This window comes from Mus pahari, chromosome 17 (genome assembly GCF_900095145.1).
Source record: "Mus pahari chromosome 17, PAHARI_EIJ_v1.1, whole genome shotgun sequence".
Taxonomy (NCBI): Eukaryota; Metazoa; Chordata; class Mammalia; order Rodentia; family Muridae; genus Mus; species Mus pahari.
Window position 1 is genome coordinate 56,906,917 of NC_034606.1, and position 23,021 is coordinate 56,929,937.

Sequence of the window (23,021 nt, forward strand, 5' to 3'; positions counted from 1 at the left end):
GTAGGTCAAACAGAAGAAGATCAGAAGTGAGAGGCCTGGGAAGCAAAGCAGTAATGAGGAGTCGGCTGTCTCCAGATTCCAACACATAGGTTTAGGGAGCAGATAAGATTACAGTGTGAGGAAGGATGAGGTTCTCCTGTGCAGATTGCCAGCCTCCATAACCGCATTTTCTAAAGAACCCAGATGTTCCTCAATAGAGGAATGGATACAGAAACTGTAGTATATTTACACAATGGAGTACTACTCAGCTATTAAAAACAATGAATTTATGAAATTCTTGGGCAAATGGATGTATTTGGAGGATATCATCCTTAGTGAGGTAACCCAATCACAAAAGAAGTCACTAGATATGCACTCACTCATAAGCGGATATTAGCCCAGAAACTTAGAATACCCAAGATACATTTTGCAAAACACAAGAAAATCAAGAAGGATGACCATCGTGTGGATACTTCATTACTCCTTAGAATGAGGAACAAAATACCCATGAAAGGATATAGGTACAGAGACAAAATTTAGAGCTAAGATGAAAGGATGGACTATCCAGAGACTAGCCCATCCAGGAATCCATCCCATCATCAGCCACCAAACCCAGATACTAATGCACATGCCAGCAAGATTGTGCTGAAGGAACCCTGATATAGCTGCCTCTTGTGAGGCTATGCCAGTGCCTGGCAAACACAGAAGTGGATGCTCACAGTCAGCTATTGGATGGAACACAGGGCCCCCAATGGAGGAACTAGAGAAAGTACCCAAGTACCTGAAGGGGGCTGCAACCCTGTAGGTGCAACAACAATATGAACTAACCAGTACCCCCTGAGCTTGTGTCTCTAGCTGCATATGTAGCAGAAGATGACCTAATCGGCAATCATTGGGAAGAGAGGCTCCTTGGTCTTGTAAACTTTATATGACCCAACACAGGGGAAGGCCAAGGCCAAGTAGTGGGAGTGGGTGGGTAGGGTAGCAGGGGCGGGGGGGGGGCGTGGATAGGGAACTTTCGGGATAGCATTTGAAATGTAAATAAAGAAAATAATAATAAAAAATAAAATAAAATAAAATAAAATTTTTTTAAAAAGAAAGAAATGAGATATTTTAAAGAATTTCCTCTGGGTCCCCTGCATAGACTCAGCATACCAAGCCCTGCCACGCCCATCTCAGAAGTGCCTTTGGCTTCTATCTTGGTTTGCTTTCTAATGTTATGATAAAACATCATGAACAAAAGCCACTTGGTGAGGGAAGCCTGTACTTCGGCTTATGACTGTAGCCTATCATGAAAGGAAGTCGGGGGGGGGGGGGGGGGGGGGCAGGAAGTCAAGGTGGGAACCTGGGGAAAAGAACTGAAGCAGAGGCCGTGGAGGAACACTGAGTACTAACAGGTTCCCCGTGGCTTGTTCATTCTGCTCTCTTAAACAACAAAGGACCACCTGCCTGCTGGTGGAGCCACTCATGGTTCTCACAGTAGGTGGGGCCCTTTCACGTTCATTGTTAATCAAGAAAATGCCATACAAACAGACCAGTCTTAGAGGTGTAGTATAAGTTGAAATTTCTTTATCCCAGATGAAAACAGAGAAAAGAAAGCTAACACAATTATCCCCTGGTCATCTTGATGCACAAATATATCATATATCATGGCCATTTCTTTTTTGTAGAAACACCAAAATTTCATGTTAATCTCACAATATGAAAACATAGGCCCACTTTTAAAAGTTCCCCAATCTCTCAAAATGTCAACAATTAGAAGTTAGTCTTTTTTTTTTTTTTGAAAATTCAGTATCTCTTTAAAAGTTCAAAGTCTCCTGTGGGCCCCTATAAAATCCAAGATAAGTATTTTCTCATTCCAAGAGGGACAAACCAGTGTACAGTTCTAATCAAGCTGAGGCAAAAAGCAAGTGTAAATTAAATCCTGTAGCTCAAGGTCCCCATCTGGGACCCACTCCTAATCTTATGGACTCTCAAAGGGCTTCTGCAGCTCCATCTCTAGAGCCTGGCTATTCATAGTACACATTGCTTATCTCTTAGGCCCAAGCCCCCTCAGTAGTTGATACTATCCTTATTGATTGTCCCAAAGTCCTGGCGTATTCAATGCTGGGAACTCTACAGGCTTCTCAATCCCCTGTGGCTTCTTGGCCTCTTTGTATGGATTCAGAACCCTACCATATGGTGCCAAGCCTCAGGCTTTCTCCGTGACCCCTTTTCTCCCCAAGGGTTTCCACTGCAATTGATGCTATCCCTTCACCAAAGGCATCTTCTGAGCTCTCATCATGCCAAGCCTCATCTGCTGTCTGCCGCTCCATCATGGATTCAAAACCCTATACATGGGAGACTCTTACACAGCTGCAGACTCATCCCCAGGCAACCAGCATTGATGGTCCCAGTAAAGCAATCCTTTAGTGGTACTGATCTCTTGCTAATCACAACTCCAAATGATTTATTCTCAACTTAACTACAAGAACAGACTTTGAGGAACTCTTAAACTTCCTTTGAAGCTTCCCAAGCCAGGCCTCTGTTGTCTATACGGCTCTCAACATTTTCTTCCATAGCACAGCACACTAAGATCTAAGCACTCAACATCTTCTCTTGTCCAAAGACCAAGACTCCCTCCATAATCCTACCCAAAACAGCATGGTCAGATCTGTCACAGCAATAGCCCACCAATCTCTTTCCTAACTTACTTTCTATTGCTTTGATAAAACACCATGACCAAAAAGCAACTCGGGGAGGAAGGTATTTGTTTCGGCTTACAGCTGTAGTCCAGCATAAAAGTCCTGGCAGGAATTTAAGGCAGGAACCTGAAGAAGGAACTAAGGGAGAGAGACCACAGAGGATCACTGCTTACTAGCTCGTTCTTCATGGCTTGTGAAATATGCTCTCTTATGCACCCCAGGGGCAGGACGACCAGTAGGCTGGGACCTTCCACACCAGTAAGCTGGGACCTTCCACACCAATCATTAATCAAGAAGATGACATTTTATCAATTGATAATTCCTCTTTTTGCAGATGATTCTGGCTTATGTGTCTAGTTGACAAACATACAACAGCCCACACCGCTGGCCTCCTTTTGCTTTTTATGGTTGTCTTAGGGTTTCTATTCCTGCACAAACATCATGACCAAGAAGCAAGTTGGGGAGGAAAGGGTTTATTCAGCTTACATTTCCATACTGCTGTTGATCACCAAAGGATGCAGGACTGGAACTCAAGCAGGTCAGAAAGCAGGAGCTGATGCAGAAGCCACGGAGGGATGTTCTTTACTGGCTTGCCTCCCCAGGCTTGCTCAGCTTGCTCTCTTATAGAACCCAAGACTGCCAGCCCAGGGATGGTCCCACCCACAAAGGGCCTCTCCCCCTTGATCACTAATTGAGAAAATGCCCCACAGCTGGATCTCATGGAGGCATTTCCCTAACTAAAGCTCCTTTCTCTGTGATAACTCCAGCTGTGTCAAGTTGACACAAAATTAGCCAGTACAATGGTCAAAATTACCTTTCATATTTAGTTTCATTTTTTTTCATTGCACTACCACAGCAAACAGGCTTCATGTTTGCTACTTAGTGGAGCGTTGCCAAGGGAGCATTTCCTGCCCCTCCTCGGGGCCGTGGGAGATGTCTGTGTTTGATAGTGCTGTAGAAACAGCTGAGCCCTCCCTCAGGTATTCTTGTTTGGTTGGTTAGATTTACCTTCCTCCTCCCCTCCTAATGTAATACGTCCCTCTCCCTGTGCTCGGTGTTCCTCTTCAGTGGCATGAAGAGTTTATTTTGTGAGAATGAGGTCTCTTCAGGTGTACTGTTTCCTGTGTGTTCTTCCATGCTTTTCAAAGCGGTCCTTCCCAACTGCAGGGAAAGTAAATGTCTCTCTGATCTACTCAGACCCAACCACCGTAGAATGTCCCTGAGGCTTAACCATAGTAGTTTCCTCCTGTCAGGCCTTCTTCATATGTCCCACTCACAGGCCAGCCTGAATGAGCCTCTGCAAATGTTAGCTTGCTGCTTTGAGGTGTATGTGACACGGCACGGCTAGCACCTTGTCTTCTCGCCTAGTATGGGTTTATACCTCTGACATGTCCCTGAAGCTACTGCTCCTTTTTTATTTTCAGGCTACTTTGTCGACTTGCAAGGTCAGCTCCCTAGCAAATTTGAGACCATCAAGACTTCATCATTCATCTTAGTTCGGTTTTCGTGGCTATGGAGAAGTGACATCTTTGCATCTTTCTGTCTTAAATGAAGGCTGAAGCAGTAAGGTTTTTATAGCCTCATTTTTATTTATGTAAAATATTTTCATGAGACCAAGCACAGAAAACATATAGAAGAGTTACTATTCCCTCAAAGCAATCTTTTGCTCTGTGTGTGAAGATGGAAAATGGTATTCACCTGGGACAGGGACTAGAAGTATAAAAAAAGCTAGAGTTGAAAGCACATGTGCTCTTTCATGTGTAGACCTCCTTTCTCTTCATCACAGATTTCTAACACACACTTGCAAGAACGAAAGGCATCAACTTATATTTGAAAGGGCTCCCTTACAACTGTCAGGTCCTTCATCTTTCCATCCTTCTTCTTACTGGGAAAGCAGCTTTTGAGATCTCGAGCATCCATCTGGATCTTGCTCTTCCACAGAGCTCTAATAATATACTTTTCCAAGAAGCTAGTTTAAGGAAGCCTGAAACTGCTCGTAACCTTGTCCAGAATCTCTGGGTACACTGTTCTAATAGTCGAGCTTCCTCCTATGCTGATGGCCAGCACTCACTCACTAGTCAAGGACTCTGGAGGTATCATGGAAGACCTCACTGTAGGGCTGGAGAGATGGCTCAGCGGTTAAAAGCACTGATTGCTCTTTCAGAAGTACTGAGTTCGATTCCCAGCAACCACATGGTGGCTCACAACCATCTCTAAAGGGCATCGAATGTTGTCTTCTGGTGTGTCTGAAGACAGTGGCAGTGTACCCACATACATGAAATAAATAAATAAATGAATAAATCTTTAAAAAACAAGTTGGTTCCCTTTGTACCTTTCCTGTGGGTTATCGCTCAGTCTTTGTCATTCCTTAGTAGATCACTTAATGGGGTCCTTGAGCATCAGCATTGCATGTGACATTTCCATGCAAAGGAAACCATCCGAACCATATGCTATCCTCAGAAATTAGGACTTTTCTTCCCTACTTGACACCAACTGCCTATACTTAATAGAAATATGTATTTCAGCAATGCATCACTTTATCAGAAGAGCCCATCACTTGCTCTGTAGAACTAAGTTATTAGGTTTTATTTTCTGAGATACTTTAAGGGCTGCCTTTTTGATTCTATGTAACAAGCACCTGTGATAAAAATCTTTCCTTAGGAAATTATTGTTGCTTGAATCAATATAACTCTCCCCATAAAAAAGCAAAGTTGATTTCCTGTCCAATAGCTTCATACGGCCAAATATGTTTACAAAAGAACTTCCTGATACATTAATATCCTGCCACAGGACGTAGGTTTGGGCAGAGAACAACAACAAAAAAAAAATGCTGCAAAATTTATATATCAAAAGCTGCTTAAACAAAGTTGCTTTATTAAATATCTTCGGTCTATAAGAAAAGGAAGCGTGTGAAAAACTTTGCCTAAATATAGTTTGAAATTGCTCTATTTAGAGAGAAGATTTTGCATTCCAAATTGGTTTTAAATATTTTTATGTATAAAAAAATCAGTATTAACTGTGTTGCTTATAGCCTTTGTGACTGGGGCAGAGGGTGATGATTTGTGTATACACTCATGTGAGCTGAATAAACTTAATAAAATCTTCACAGTGTTTGTATAAATATGTATGTCTTCTTATAAGCCCACAGCATATTCTTATATGCTAAAATAATAATGTAATCATGTTGAGCAATGTTTGCCAGAGGATTGTGCTATATTTAAGCCTACAGTTCTCTTACAAGTCTTAGGTCAAATTTATCTATTACTAGCATCTAGTAAGTACTGTATTAAAATCCCTTGCGTTTAACTCTATATGTTTATGGTCAAATCTTTTCATAGTTTTCTACTTCAAGACAGTTTTATCTGATTTAAGTATAGCTCTCTTTGCTCTATTTTGACTTAGCAGAACCGTTTCCCTTACCTTCTGCTCATCTATGTGTTCACATTAATAAAGTGACCTTTCCATCCAATCTTTATCATTGTTCAGCCACTCTTTATCCTTTTGGTTAAGAGAACTTATATCGTCATAGATTGCCAGTGCCTAACATTGCNATTATTTTCTCATTACTCCATTGAATCACTTCTTCCTTTCTTGATCTCTCTGTGATCTGATCAGTTCTCAAAGACAAACTCTGATCTTAATTTTCCTGCTTCTGTAATAAAGGTTTGACTTTGTGCTCACACCTTATAATGGCCTATTTTAAGCTAATGTTGCTTCGTTTTGATCATATACAAAACCTCTTATTTCTTAGCATCTATTTTAATTGATTTTTATTGATGTTACAGATTATATACTTCACACTGAATATTCATCCATAAGGTATTGTAGCTGTCAGGGTTTTGGTACCTTTGTCTTTTAACTTGTATCCTAGAATACGATTTCATCCGGTGCTGTTGGGGTATGGAAGGTTCTGGACTTGGTTCCTTATGTCCTCTCTTCTGTAAGATTAATCCCTTCACACAGTTTCATGTTACTAGATCCCTTGAGTTTCAGCGCCAGGAACCAGCCTCACTGAGGATTCCTTTGGATTTTGTTTGTATGGGAATGGCTTTATTTCTTCTGCTTTCTTTTCAACAGTTTTGCTACATATGGAGATCTGTTTGTCAGTTCTATAAAGTAATTCATTAGCTGCTGGCCTGCAAAGTTTCTTCTGAGAAATCTATTGACAGTCTTAAGGAGGATATTAGGTGAAGAGATCCTGCTTGCTTTCTTCTTTCAAAGTTATTATTTATTTTTGGCATTTTGATTATACATTGTTTTGTCAGGACTTTCAAGAGTTGAACCATATTGGAAAGTTTTAAATATTGTGTATTTTGATATTCATGTCTTTCTCCATAATCAGGAACATTTCAGTCATAGTTTCTTTAACGATTTCTGAATATTTTTCTTTCTCTTCTCCTATAAGTCCTAACATGTGACTTGATTATATTATACAAGTCATATACCTTTTATGTTAATTACTTTATTATTCTTCTCTGACTGGTATTTCCAAATACTAGTGGCTTCAAATTAACATAAATTTTTTTCTTCTCCTTGATCATGTCTAATACCATATTTTGATTAAATTTTTAATTCAGCAGATGTAGCCTTCAACTCCAGAATTGTTTTTCATTAAATTTCTTTCTATTGAGTTGTTTATGTCCTTTTAAAATCTCACTTGTTGTCTGTCTGTTCTTCTTGAAGCCACCCGAGTCTCCCTAACACAATTTCTGTGAAGTTATTTTCAGGCAATCTATAGATTTCTATCTCCTTGGGGTTTGTGACTAGAAAGTTATGGTGACCCTTTGCTGGCATTATGCCCTTGGTTTCTCTTCTGCCTCACTGCCTTATGTTGAGCTCTCCACATTTAATGGAGAAGCAACTGTTTTCTTCTACTTTTCAAACATGTTTTGGGAGCCAAGTGTAGTGGCACATACCTTTAACTCCAGCCCTAGGGAGGCAGAGGCAGGTGGAGCTCCGTGAGATCAAAGCCAACCTGGTCTACAGAGTGAGTTCCAAGACAACTAAGGCTACATAGGAGACTTTGTCTTGGACAAAACAAAATAAACAAGTGGTATTGGTGGTGAAATACTTCCCTTTGCAGATGGCTATGAGGATGCTCAGCAACTGATTTGCTTCCAACCTGGCAGTATGATCTCAGTCGAGTGCTTTCAGCTGGGGACACCGCTGGGCTAAATAAAGGAGGCATCTACTGGCAAAACTTGGAGGTCACGGCAGAGTAGTGTAGGTGGCTGAGGTCTTTCTGATCAAGTCTTTCAGAGTTCTCTTGATCACTTTTGTCTCCCATGGAAATTCATGTTCTAGTGTTCATGCCAGGGCCATGCTTATGGCAATACTATCCAAGAAAGGAATATGGTTGCACTATGGTATGTGTGAGCCTCCTTGGTACTGGTCCCCTCTATTGGTAACACTGTGTGACATGTATGCCCATAAAGTACATGTGGAAATGGGATTCAGAGCGTAGGAAAACACAGAGCCACTGAAGCATTAATACTGTGGGGTATAAATGTGTCCGCTGCAGAAATGGCTGTAGTGTTTGTGGAGCTGGAGTACAGAGCATAGGTTCATATAGGCAACAGTGGTTCTGGAGCCTCCAGTATTGAATTGCTTGTCAGGAGTAATGTTGATGTCTGAAGTATGGCTTATTGAATGTCAGTGGAGCAAGGGTTCCAAGACCAGCTGTGAACACAGTTCATAAACCCAGGGCTCGAGATTCCGTGGCTCAACAGAGTTAGTTCCACCAGCGTTTAAAGCATGGACAAAGAAAGAGAGTCATAAAGGTGGTTATGGAGCATGGTGGCTCTGTAAGACCACATAATTCCAGGCTCTGGGGCACATGAAGTACTGCAAGGTGTGTAGTGGACAACTATGGGTCCTTTTTAGGGATAGGTCCAGAGTATCTCTTTTTTTCATGAATAAATTTCAAACTTCCAGTGGCTGTTGCTAAGTACAGCAGCAAAGAGCCATTTCCTGTGAAGAGAAGCCCCTGGGAGCACGGGCAACCATGGCAGTACTTATGCATTGCTGATATTGATGTCCCAGCTTTGGAGGGGTCTTTAGATGTCACAGCTGTGCCATATACCAACTTTTTTTTCTTTGAGATTGTCCTCTGGTCTTTGCTATAATTCTTGTAAATTCTTAGTTGGACACCTTGCCATTATTCTTTCTGAATCTCTAATTGTTGTCCTGTAACAGAGGGAGAGAGAAACACATTGCCTTCTATTCTGACATCCGATTAATATCATTACCCACCAGACATTCATAAGTTACTCATGGTCTAGGCACACTTTTTAAAAGCACGAAAATCCCAAAGTCATTAAGAATATACAGATATTTACAAGGCTTAACAATAGAAGACACATAATGAGGTAGGTCTTACTTACCAACATAGGTCTAATTTGTCTAGAACCAAACATTTATTTTGACTCGACAGAATTGAAAATGTTTGAATTTGCTCCCAGAGAGGATTAGGAGGCTATAATTTCCAAGCATTTCCCTGATGTTTCTTGAGAAAGGCAGACTGGTTTGTGCCCAAGGCTGCTCAGTGGCTCTCTGTGGGTAGCCTAGGTTTAGACAGCTGCTGACTTGGAGTTACTCATGCGTTCACTTAAGAGCATTTAGCCTCCTAAAGGAAAAGCTGCTTCCTTTAGTATAGTTAGTAAGTGTGGTTAAATAGGGATTATTGTAATTATCTGTAATAGTTTTACAAACTTAAAATACCTTAGATTGTAGTTTTAATTATACTGTAACTAACAGTAGGGGTTGTAGTATCCTGTTTCACATGAGTCACAATTAGGTCACCTTTATTAAACCAAGGAAATGATTTGGGTACACTAATATCTGAGAGTACGTTAAAATGTGAGGGGAAAGCTACTTTTAATAGAACAAGGAATTATTTAGTGTTGTCTGAGCAATGTGCTAAAGTTTTGAGACTTCCGGGGAACCTCTTGTAAGTACTCGATTTCCTTCTTTCTTGAACTGAAAGTCTTTCATTTATAAAAAGATAATTGTTTTTATTTTATACGTATGGATGTTTTCTCTGGATGTGTATAAGTGTACTGCACTCATGCCTTGTGCTCATGGAGACCAGAAGAACAGGCTGGTCCCCCTAGAACTAGAGGTATGCACAGGAAAGTCTTAAGCTATCATCTGAGGGCTGGGGACCTCTCCTGGGGCCTCTGTAAAAGCAACAAGCACTCTTAATTGCTCAGCCAAACTCTCTAGGCCTGAAACCCCTTCTTGGTGGCTAAAGAAACTGTTTTCTATTGTTTTGTTTGGTTGTGCTTTAATAGAGCAAATGTGATTTGGAATAATGGTGTTTGTTTTGTTGTTGTTGTTATCGTTGTTGTTTGATGGTTTCCCCCTTTCCTGGTTATTATCATTAAAAAAGAAATACAAACAAAGGAAAGGGACTCCAGCTTAAAAAAAATTAAGAGTTCTTTCCACTTTTCCTTGCATTCACTTATTAAAAGTTATTATTGTAGAAAATATTTAGGTTTATTAACTGTCTTTAAAAGGTGTCCTCTGAGTACTGAGTAAAATCTTGTATTCTACCATCCTTTAATCTCTTCATAAGTAACTATATCTGGAATTTAATTTTTAATGGCAATTTAACTTTTCTTCGTGATTTCTACTTGCTTGTGTGTCTCTAGAGACACCCATGTAAATTGACCATTTTTAATCTGTGACCATGAGTTTTTTAATTGATAAAATGGAAATAAATGCTATTTAGCTGACCAATACTTTTCTTCTGATCAGAATAGTATTGCTATTTGTAAGGGAGAATTGCTTCAGATTTTGGCATAATATGTATAATACATATCAGCAATGTATACTCAGCTATTTGTCATTCTGTCAGGATGCTGACAGGGGGGTCTTATGGTCATGGCTTTTCTGCATTTCAGGTCTGCATCCCCCACCCTTTTCTTGTACATTCTCATCTGTGAAATATTTCACTAATTTCCACAAGTTGAATAGCCCAGATTGCTTACCAACCTAACTAATGAGATCTATCCACACTCTCAATTTGTCCACAGGAAATATGGGTGTCTAAGAAGTCGTTGCCATCTAGTTTTGCTTTGTGATTTAACCTTTCTGGTTACATCTAACAGTATAGTTCCGGTTCATTATAGTTTTCTGCTACCAATATATTTTTATTTTATGCTTCTATTTGATTTCTGAGTGCACCAGAGATGAGGGAACAAAGACAAGTTACAAGTTAAAACATTTTCTATAGCTCTTCCCAACTTATAACCTGCTGAGAACTACTTATTCTGAAGTTTAAGCACATTCATGTTCTCCTCATCCGCATGTTGCCAGATATGCCTCATGCCCACATCACCTGTGGTGGAATCTAAATAGGAATGAACTAAACATGCATGCCCACTGCACCTGGTTGTTGTAGTCTATATTCTTCTCTCCACAAAAAATTTAATTGTGTTCTTCTCTTTAAGCTTTAAATACCTGTTTCTCTGCACAATATCAACATATGACTAAATATAAAGGTTCTGTATATCCAGGATTTTAACCTATCTTTTACAAAGTATATCTTTCTAAATCAGATTTTCTATAGTTTTGTCTTATCTCAGGATTCATTCCTATACCATCATTATGTCCACAATGTCCCAAATTCTCATAGCATCCATATGTCCACTGTCACACAGTCTCATGTCATCAATATGTCTATGTTGTCTGTCTCATATTCTCATACCAGTGATAGTTTCATGCCATCCTACAATTTCATAGGATTAATTTACACAAGGTCCCACATTCTAATATGATTGATATTTCCAGTGTGTCCCATATTCTTATACCATCAATACATCCATGATGTCCCACTTACTTATAGCATTAATATATCCATGATGTCCTACTTCTCATATCATCGATGTAACTATAGTGTCCCATGTTCTCATACAATCAATATGCTCATGGTGTCTCATGATCTTCCATCAACACTTGGTTTTCTCAAGCCCACTCTGGCATCCTGCTATCTTTCACATCCACATAATATTCCTCCCCTCAAGAAATGCCTTTTCCTGCAAGAACAAGTGTTATATGGTTACTATGTTAAGTGGCATAAGGTGATGGCAATATTTAAATTTCCTGGTGACTCTGTGAGATTAATAAACACATACAGATGAAGCAATGGAAGGTGTTTTTAGGACCCTCAGTGTACTTTTAGTGACTGTGCTCTGTGCGCTTACCTAATTCTTGCCCAAATTATGATAAACACATATTTGTTCTCACTGTGCGTGACTGATGTTCAAGAATGATGAATGTCACTGCAGGGTCTTATTGTTAAGAGCCTGATACACAGTGCGTCATTACAATCTGTGTTATTCTGTTACACCAATCATTTTCTTTAAGTACCACCCCCATAAAGGATTCATTTCTAAGTGTTCTCCTTAGGCTAGGTAGCCATGCTAATATTTCCACCATGGTGCCTGAAATATTAGAATAGAGTTAAGAGGAATTTTCATGTGTCTAGTGTGTACTTAGCACATAGGCTCAGTTTCTGTGTTCTAGAATTTTCCTCAAAGCTTCATGTGCATCAGTTATTATATTCAATTATTTTTAACTCAAGATTTTGCATGCTTTCTGAGCAAATATATATACACTTTGCAAACACTGCTACATGCATAGTTGGCTTTCTAGCATGTAGAAAAAACTTTTCTAGCATGTAGATGTTACACAAATACTTTTTAAAATAATCAGAGGGATATGAGTTGTAATGTTTCTCTGCGTCACGCACACCGGCGCCGTGTCTGCATGGGCAGAAAACACCTTGGGGTGGGTTCGCACTGCAGAGCTAAACTTCCTGAAAATAGAGATGAGCTACAAGAAAGAATACTATTTATTAATTACACGCGGGAGAACCCAACCCTCTCCCGCATGTCCCATTGTCTCTGCTGAGTGTCTCTCAGTCCCAATGGCGCAATGTCCCAATGGCTCAATGGCGCGCAGTCCGATCCTCAGCAGAGCTGTGTCCAGAAGGGCGGTCCAATCAAGTAGGCGTGACGACATTGGTGGTTGGTCCGGGCGACGAGTGGGCGTTGACAGTGGGCGGTCCGAGGACACTGTGTTCTGGGACGTCCTGGGNAGCAACTCTTAGCGTGTCTGCAAGGGGCGCAATACAATGCTTAGAGGCTGGCGGGCGAGACCCAACAATGAGTAAGAGTGTTTCTGTGATATTGGTAAAAACAAATAGAACTGTCTTCAATTGCAGAATCTACAATTTCCTCCATATAGTTCGCACCCCTTGTCTTAAAAACAATGAATTCTTCCTCCAATATTTTATGATATTATTATTAATTATTTGACTATTTCTGGGTTATTCAAAAAGCACCATACATTGTTCAGAGTTATAAGAGTTGAAGAGATTAGTTATACATCTTAATACATATCACAGATTTGACAATCTATCATATGCCTTGGTTTATTCCCTATTTTAAAATTTATTTTGCTGTCCTTTGCAGAATTCATTCTGCATTGTAAATTCAAAATGTGGAAAAGTCCTTTCATCTGTCAGGAGAAGAAATTACCTGAAATGACCATGTCTCTTTTCCATCGTCTGGAATGATTGGTTAAGTGTCATACCCTCCACATCCCTCAAGGAATAGCCAGACTCGGGTGAATGGGACATTGGGTCTTTATTACAGCCTCAAGCTTTATTTTACCCTGGGAGTTTTGGCGTCCCCTCTCTGCACTCACTTTCATTCAGGACTTACAGAAGCTTCAGAATTCTTTGGAATTTACCATCTTCATTGTTTGTCTTATACATCACTGTCCCTGTCCTATCTTTTGATGGCTCCTAATTCTTTGTTCATTCTAGATCAAATATTTGACTCCCTGCCCCTGCCTCTTGTACATGTATGCACGTGTGTGTGTGTGTGTGTGTGTGTGCGCGCGCGTGCACACACATGTGCACGCACATGTGTTTGTTCTCTTTCCATTTTCAGATAACTGGCACATGTAATTCATTTTAGATAGATGTCATGCATAATTTTTATGGGAAAAGATATGGGAATCCTTCTCACTCTATTTAGAAAGATGGACCAAACTAAAACTCTTAGACATACATGATTGAATCATTTCATTTACAGTTACTGAACATTGCATCACGAATTTAAATTCTCTATATGATAGTACCCTCATATCCTCATACTCAGTACATTCCAAACCATCTTTTTTCTTTTTTCTTTATGTATCTATTTACTTTAACTTAAAGAGCAATGATTTATTTGTTTTATTTTACTGATATGGGTGTTCTGTGTGCGTGCATACCTGTTTACTGTGTGCTTACATGATGCAGTCAGAGGCCAGAAGATGATGCTGGATTTTCTGTAACTAGAGTTACCGATGTTTGTAAGCTGTAATGTGGGTTCTAGAATTTGAACCTATGTTTTCCAGAAGAGCAGTCAGTGCTCTTAATTCATGAGCCATCTCTCTCTATCCCCAACTTTTGCTATTTTAAATGAGATGATCTTTTATGAGAAATCGTGTTTTTTAGTAGATCTCTAAATTAGTTTTTGTTTTTAAATCTGAGTCTCTTCAATTCTATATTTGGCATCAAAGGTCATTAATTAGAGAAAGAAAAATATTAAAAGAAAAGATCTACCATGTAATTTAGTTAACTTTTGTTAGATTGGCAGTAACATATAAATATAAAATATAAATATAAAAAGAACTACCCTTGGCATAAGAAAATAACATGAATATAGACTGAATTATCACCAAAGTAATTGGATGGTTAGTGTCTCACACTGCCATGCAGTCTGTTCTGGAAGATTCTCCATCAGTCAGGTACAGATCTTCCTCATATTAATTTAGGAGAAAAAAAAAGACCATTTTTCAACTTATCTCTCCACTGCACCTGTGTCGCCATCAATACCTGTACTGCCTCTAAACACTGGTATCTCCTGTTGGTTTACCGATTGAAGACTGACCTCGTCATGCTGCTCTAAAAGGAAATGGCTCTGCACCATCTACAGTGCCGGGTGAGAAAATGGTTGTTCTGAGTTCTTTAGCCCCAAGGCAAGAATGTTTCCCCCTGGATTTATGAGGGAATCAAGTGTGATAGCATAGGAATATCAATTGCATGTGTGTTTGTGGGCACTCATGTGTATGTTTAAAAAGGTTGTGGAAAGACATGACTTCATAGCTCTCAGGGACTTCAGGAGCATTATGTTTGTGCCTCCTGTGTAGAAACACCAGACAACTAGTTTTGGTCCAGAGGTCTTTGAGTTGTGGATGTGCACTAATTATAGATACACACATTTTCACAGGGACCTCCCACAGTAGTATTTCTGCAAATACTATGATGCTATTTTAAAGTGCTAGGACCTATTTCTTTCTTTATAGTAAGCCTGGGCATAATTAAATGTACATTTTGTTGAACAGCTGTTTTTTTTTTCCCCAGCTACTCTAAACAATGATATGTTCTTTGAAGCTTAAATGCTCAGAGGAAAAAAAAAAATCTCAGAACCACTGACACACCCAGAATAAAAAGTAATTATGGTCTAGAATATTTAATAGAGATACCACATGGTCCGCTCTGATTTTGAATAGAAGGAACCCTTTCCACATCACCGAAATGACAAGCTAACTATTTTAGAATAATTCTTCTAAGAACTGTGACTGGAGGAGGCAGGTAAAACACTTCTACTATTTGCTGCTGCTGCTGCGTGTGTGTGTGTGTGTGTGTGTGTGTGTGTGTGTGTGTGTGTCTTTTATGTATTTTTTTTCTTAATTTTCATTTGCTCTTGTTGACGTCTCTGCGATGACGGAGAAGGAAACAGCTCTGTGCGTTATAACAATAATATGGAATACCTGGGTTGATCCTGCACAAAGTATGCCCTTTCAAATGAACGAAAAGAGCAGATTCTGTCGTTTCTGCCCCAAAGAGTCCAGCTTCGATATTCTGCAGCTTGCGGATGTCATTTAGACACTGAGACTGTCTTCCCTGAGACGCTGCAGCCGGGCTGGAGACTTCTGCCTATGATTTAGGTTGTAATTTTATTTGTGGAAATAAACCAATCAGGGCTCTCCGATTGTCTTAGGGATGAGGTGATCAATAGCCCATTACTGGGTAGAGCCCAGGCTACAGGAAGTGCATTGAAGACTCCAATGCATGAATTATGCATGCCCTGCTCATTCTTTAGTCCCTGAACAGAATGACAGGGTTTGTGAAGTCGCCTCAGATAGTTTCTTGCATTAAGCGACTGCAGTGAAATGCTTAATATTTTCAGGCACAGAAGCAGCTTTGACTCCAGCCAGCCAGGTTTGGGAATGTAAATCCACAGCTCACAGCCCAGAATGCTTTATTTGAAAGTATCGCTATGTAGAGATCCAGCTTTGCAGTCTCCTAACCTGTTCTTTGCAGAAGGTTGGCTGAAGGATGGGAGCGGCTGTGCCTGTCTCTGAGGTCACAGCTTGAGGTCCTTTTAACTTGCCTTCTGCTGCAGAAGAGAAGCCGGATTGTGTCATAACTCTCCCCGAGTCTATTCAAAGGGACAATTTGAAGCAGATATTATAGCAAGATCGGCAGACGATTCAACACACATGGTGAGTCCACGATTTTTCTCTAGGTTAGGTAATTGCAAAGGAGAATGTGCCGAGTTGGGATAACGGTGATGCAGTGCCGATGGTATAGAGTTCCTCGTCCAGCCTCACTTATTTCTGTGTAAACTGAGAGAGAACATTATTTCATATATCAGACGGTATGGAGGTGAAGTATTTCTTTTTCATGCATCGGCTTTTCGAGAACGTGCAGGAACTTAGATGTGTGCGCCTGGCTTAGCTGGGTGCTGCCTGAGTGGGGAGGGGCAGCCTGGGAGTGAGCAGAATCAGTTGAGTGGAAGTCACCTCCTGCTGGAGAAGTTTTAGCAGGGCTGTGGCTGGGCTTGGGCTCAGCTCAGACTCTTACCTTGATGTCCTCATTTCAAATTGTTCTAAAAGGTGATCAGACCCGAAAATGCAGCAGTACTCAGTCATACTCAAAAAATCGCCTTGCTTTTTTTTTTTTTTTAAGCAGATGTAAGTAAAGAGGACAATATGCAATAGCATGTCCTTGAGGGAAGACCTTGTCAGAAATGAGACAATTTGACTTTTTAAAAAATGAATTACTTTATTTATGTACATCCCAAATGTTGCCCCTCCCTCCTGGTATCCGCTCCCAGAGTTCTTCACCCCATCCAACCCCCTTTCTCTCCCCCCCCCATCCTGACTTTTACCTGTGTTCTTCCTTGGCTGCCAAGAACACCGTATTCCAAAATGACAAGAATTACAATAGAATACTGTGAAATTTTACTTGGAAATTAGAGTTATTTTTTCCTACTGTTTTTAAAAATTAAGCTTGTGACAATTGTAGACTTCTCTGTATATGGAACAAAGGAATTTTACAAAAACTCAGAAAACTGAACACACAGTGCTCTATGACCCTTATCGGTAAGTGGTTTTTTGTGAATTAAAACTATTTGCTCAACATGGCAGTTCATAAGTGCAACGAAATGTTCAGCACATGAATCCCTAAGCTTCATTTTAGGGTATAAAACTAGCTCAATAAGTATTTACTGAAAGGTTTAAACTATGAAATTCCTTAAGGATGCTTTTCCAAGTATATTTACATTATTGGTGAATATATATATATGCAATATAATAATTCATAAGACCTATAATATACATGAAGCATATTTGTTGAGACTACATTTTAAAAATATGGCTATCATCTATCAGTCACCAAAGTGAAGAAAGCCAACTAGCTTGTGTTCTGGTACAACAGGCTTCATTTTCCTGAAAAACAAAGAAATCCATAACAGTGAGAAGCTGCCAGGCTAGCCGCTTCCCAATCCTTCCCCAGAGCACAGCCTTTCTGCCAGCCTTCCTCCATCCCCTGGGCTTGTGTCAGCATCCTGGTGTGGCACAGACTGGCCTGTACCTGCTGACGTGTTCAGGCTGTAGGACTAGTCTAGGCCAGTCACACCAGGGAACTCACAGGTGGAGTTCTCTCTGAGGGAAGGGAAGTACCTGCCTATTGGAGTCTTCTGATGCTGAGCCACAGTCTTCAGTTCTCAAATGCCTACTGCCCGGGGTGGTTCTTAGCATCCAAAGGTAAACGGAGAAGACAGGAAGGGGACAGAAACTTAGGGATGCTGTTGCCTAAGGATGGGTAGTAAATACTGAGTGGTGAGAGTGGTAACAGTACTGCGTGTGGCATCTGGCTGAGGGATGGATGTAGTAGCCAAACACAAAATACAGAGTTTGAAAGGAAAACCAATAGAACTGGGATTTTATATGCATCAAGCTTATTAAACACTAGTCTTTTGGAACTCTGAACGTAGTTCATTAATGTAAGGTTTGATAATACATTCAAACTTTTTTTGTTAATATTTTAGAGTGAGACATCAGGTGGCATGAACATCTCAATATGATAGGCTTGTAAATTTTCCTATAGGGAGTAGGTATGATATAGATATGAAATGGACCCACTTTGAAACAAATTGAAGTAAAGGTGTGTGCTTTCTCCTCTACTTTCCAACCAGACTTTACGCGTATTGGACCAACAGTGATTTTTTTTTCTCATGGTATCTGTGGGAATAACAAGTTTTCTTCTCTCTCTCATTTCCCAATTGGTTCTTTTTAAACCTATACAACTAAACTTTGTCAGTACAGATGAAAAAACAGGTTAGAATAATGCAAAATAGCACACACATATAAAAATAATTCTGCTAAGATTGTGGGTGTTGCAAATCACTTGTGGGAGATTAAGAGACATGACAATCAGTATTTGTTGAGGGACATTGTTCCAATTTTCACAAACATTAACACATATACATATTGATTAAATAATAGCTTATTTCCACAGTAAGAAAGTACCCCTTAGGGATCCCAGGGACTGTCCAGAGTTCCATCCTTGCAAAAGCCACAGAGCTTTTCCTGCATGAACCATAACAAAGATTGGCAAGGAAAAATTTCATCTCCTTTGTCTCCCATTGGAAAAATGTCTGAAGTAGTCCCTTCTGAAACATTTTACCTGAACATACTATATGAAATACTTTTCATATATACTGTTTTTAAGTATTTACTTTTAATACACCTTAATTATGTGTAACTGTGTGTATGATGTGCTTGTGTGTGTGAGTGTGTGTTCCCATAAGGCAGAAGTAAGCATTGGCTGCTAGAGCTGGTATTTCTTATGGATGAATGTGAGTCATCAGGTTCCATGCCAGCAACTGAACTTGGCTCCAGCGGAATAGAAGCAAAGGATCTTAACTGTGATGCCATCTCTCCAGTCCCCGGAAATGCTCTTTGAAATTGACGGAGGTGTTTGGTGCTGTCTGCCATTAATCTCCCCACAGAAGCACCATGGATCTCTGTGAGTTTCAGGCTACATAGAAAGACCCTGTCTCACACAAACAAAAAGCAGGCACAAAAAAAAAGAGCTGACTCGGGGTTCAGTCCTATAAAAACAGCTTAGCGTCGGTTTCACCAACTGACCCTCTTTTTCACTCTATTTTATTGTAATTTCTCAATACATTGCCGCTCAAGGGCGACTTAGTGTGATAAGTGTATGTTTAAGGATCAAATGTGGTTCCTGGCTCTGTGTAAGCATGAGAAGATGGACTTGATGTTCAATGGGATCAAATAAACAAAAACTTGAGGGCGGAAGTACAATATATACTGTCAGCCAAAAGTATTTGGCAAAAGTCATAGAAGAACTGAAGACCCAAGTATTGCCAGTTTTACAGTGGATCCTGGTAGTAGAATATTCATGGGACGTGTCAATGGAAAGGTTCCAAGCATCTGTTCTGAACTCAATCATGAAACAGAGGGCAGAGATGGTAGAGTTGGACAGAAAGATGATGGGGAAGGCTACAAAACCTTCCCTGCCAGAGTAATGTGTACAACTTGACCCTGAACATGCTTAGCACCACAGACATTGATAGTCTCACTGGAGGCATTTGCAGCCAAAGAATCTTGTGATCCATATCACATAACTCTCAAATTTTCTTTCTAAGGGTCATCAGTCATTTATTCTGTGTTCGTTCTGAATATTTGACCATGCTAGGGAACAAATTGAACTCATTTTCAAGTGTACACCACCAACCCAGAGCCCACACTATAGCAGTCTGTTATTCTGGCTCATACTTTGGGCCACCAATCCCTTTCCATTATTGAGAGTGGGTAAAGGAGAAGATAACCTAGTCCCTGTGTCCCAGAGCCTGGGAAATCAAGCTAGCCGACCTGGAGCTCTTAACTTGGTCTCTGTTTTTCCCTTGAAAGACACAGACCCCTCACTAGCTCTGCCTTCTGATCAGCCTTTATGCATCTGTGTAAATCCTCCTGGTGTGAGGATAATGAACTCTCTTTTCAATAACCAATGAGTATCATCTCTTTTCTACATCTTTTATCATCTTCAAACCCAAATAATAAAGTCTGTCAAAAGCAAATGTGAAAAATTCATCTTATAATACATCTTATAATAAAAAAATAACATAACTGGAGTAGTAAAAATCCACTAATTTAAGTGTCCGTTTGCCAAAATGCCATTTAAAGATAAATCCAGAGTATGCATCCTATAAACCTAACCTTAACTAGTGTCAGAGTCACTGTAGATAAAGTGTAAATAATTTTGAATTATGAATAGGCAACAATATATAAGACCCTGAATGTTTTCCTATGACCTACTCAACCTCCAGTATGCTTCCCTTGACTACAAGAAGTCAAGCCTCCAATTGCTATGGATGTCAACATTGAGGGAAGATTCATGCTTTATGCAATGTAAGTATCAAAATATTAGAACTAAAATTACCAATGCTAGCATTGTTTACATAATGTCTCTGATATCTTATGGTAACTATAGCACATATCCTAATGAAAACTTATTTCTGTAACACTAAGCTCACAGAACTGAACTGGACTGAACCATTGTAAGAATGTACTATTAAAGAAAAGGTTGTCTCTAATCATTGTATACAGAATTCTGGACAATGAACCTTGCATAATTAACAGACTGGACCACATAGAAAGTAAGGCTCCAAAGAATAGTATTAAAACATTAGTCCTTATGAAGTGGAGTCATTCTATTGTTCAAGACCCTGTCATTGAATAATGTTGGCTCATAATTTTAAGATGTAGAAGAATTCAAATGCTAAATGTGCATTTGATATTTAAGAGGCTGAATAGTAAGTTGTTATTGTGATTGCACGGGCCCTTTAAGAAACAAGTGTTTGGTAAGCTTATGTGTAACACTTGCCATGGTTTTGGTTATGAATAGGTCACAAAGATGTTCCTCGTGCTGGCAGATGGAAGGGCAGCAAGATAGGTGGCTGGGAGGAAAGCCAGAGGCGGAGTTGTGCTAGAAAGAACATGGCAAATTCAACAGATGGAGGATGATAGATCAGTTGGCAAAAAGAGGTGCTACAGGAGAACAGGGAAAGCTAGTGAAGACATGGATGGATAGGCAGCCAGGAGTGGGCTAAATGGACCATTAATAAAAGAAATCAAATAGTACAGGGGCCCCAAAGTTCAAGAACAACTAGACAAATATCAAAGAAGACAACAACAAAATTCCCCTGTATCTGAGCTTGGGAAAATAGTTCCTTTAAAATGCCTTTTATTATAATCTTTCAAAAATGCTTTAAATAAACAAAGATCTCATATATGGAAAATTTTTATTGTAAAACTTAGAGATTCATACCATGGAGGAACTTTATTCTGTAAAAAATGATCATGGATATAAAGTTAATCTTATTCCTTAGTTTTGTGTTTTCTGCAATTCTGGATTTTTGACAGCTTATATTATGTAAATATGTCAGGACCTGGCTGAAAAATAATGATGAGATATATGGTCCATAGAGATGAGAAGTTTGATTTCTTTCAAAATATAAGAGAGTGGAAAATGGAAATACAGCATTGTCCTTACAAAATTTCCTGTGCTCTCTGTCTACAAGGAGTGACAATAGCTATGTATTCATTAGCATTAAGAAAGTAAATATGTTATTTGTCCTGTTTCTGCCTTCAGCCTCAACTACCAATATAACCACCATTTTTCTTATGAAGTAGTCTTACGTGAAAACCCTCAGACAGTTAAGGAACATAACCAAGTTTCCTTTGGTTAATAACTGTCTCTATAGATTAATATATAAATGCCATGTTCACTAATACCTGCAGAAAGAGGCTTGGCTTAATATAACCATTATAACTGACTTTTAAATACCTTCACGGGTTGAAAAGCTACTCCCATCATCCATATACATGAATTTAGCATGAACACTTTTTTATATATAAAAACTGGAGCCAATGTCTGAAGCAAAGGAACACTTTATGGAAAATTCCACAGGCACTATGGCAGGCATGATGGTAGGCACTATGGAAGACATGATGGTAGGCACTATGGTGGGCATTATTGCAGACGGACACTATGGCAGACCCCCCAGGGTAAATAAGGGCAAAGAAACAATCAGTTCACCCAGAGTCCTGGGTGAGAGTCATTGTTTTTCAGTATCTCAGGTACAATTATTAAATGTGATGGTCTTGTCTATCTTTGTGAGTCCTTTACTTTCATGTGCTGTGTGCTTGTGTGTGTGGATGTGTGTGGGTGCATCCATGTACGTGTGTGTCCCTATGCATATGTGTGTTTGTGTGTGTGTGTGTGTGTGTGTGTGTGTGTGCCTGTGAGCACACATGGGTGTGTGAATGCAGGCACCTTATGTACATAGCAGGTGCTCAATAAATACATGTGGAACAATAACTCTTATCAACTATTTCTGTTACTGTGAACATTTCAGACTTGATTTGTTTAACTCACATTGCTAATTTAGTACGCTTTTAGCAACTCATGATGTTATCAAATGTATGATGAATTTTGTAATAGTGGAATGTTTTTCAGTAATAGACACCTGATTTCAAATAGCTTGGAAATAAATTATTATAAGGAAAGAGTGTCACAGGACTGATGCTGTATAAGACAAGTTGAGAAAAGGGCTGGAATATAGCTAGAGCTAAATTCACCTGAACATGTGACTGGTCTACCATGAATGCCACGTTCCCTGAGCATTGGCCTCTGCATCTGTGGAGAATAATCTCAGGATGCTTCAACATTTTCATACCATTTACCATAAGTGATTATTTTTTTGCAATACTATTTTTCTTAAAGTGATGCAAATGTCTAGTTCTGGTCACTAGAATAAATATGAGGATTGTTGATATATCAATTAAAATATTTTAATTTAAAAACATTGGCCTTAAAAATAAATAAGATAATTCTGTTCAACAAAAGTAGAGTATAGGCATGTTTTTTTAAATTTATTTATTATTCTTTATTTACATTTCAAATGCTATCCCGAAAGTTCCCTA

At 39.5% G+C, this 23,021-nt stretch overlaps 1 protein-coding gene across 3 annotated transcripts in view; it reads left to right on the plus strand.

Annotated features, from left to right (window-relative positions):
- Cntn1 (contactin 1) overlaps positions 1-23,021 on the plus strand; it is a 288,900-nt gene that overhangs the window by 94,498 nt on the left and 171,381 nt on the right. The window contains exon 1 of one of the 3 annotated variants that reach the window (XM_021216385.2): positions 15,824-16,229. The exons of the other annotated variants lie outside the window; for them this stretch is intronic. The gene's annotated coding sequence lies outside the window, so the exon portion shown is untranslated. Of the gene's footprint in view, positions 1-15,823; positions 16,230-23,021 lie in introns of those variants that run through there. 3 annotated transcript variants of the gene reach the window in all.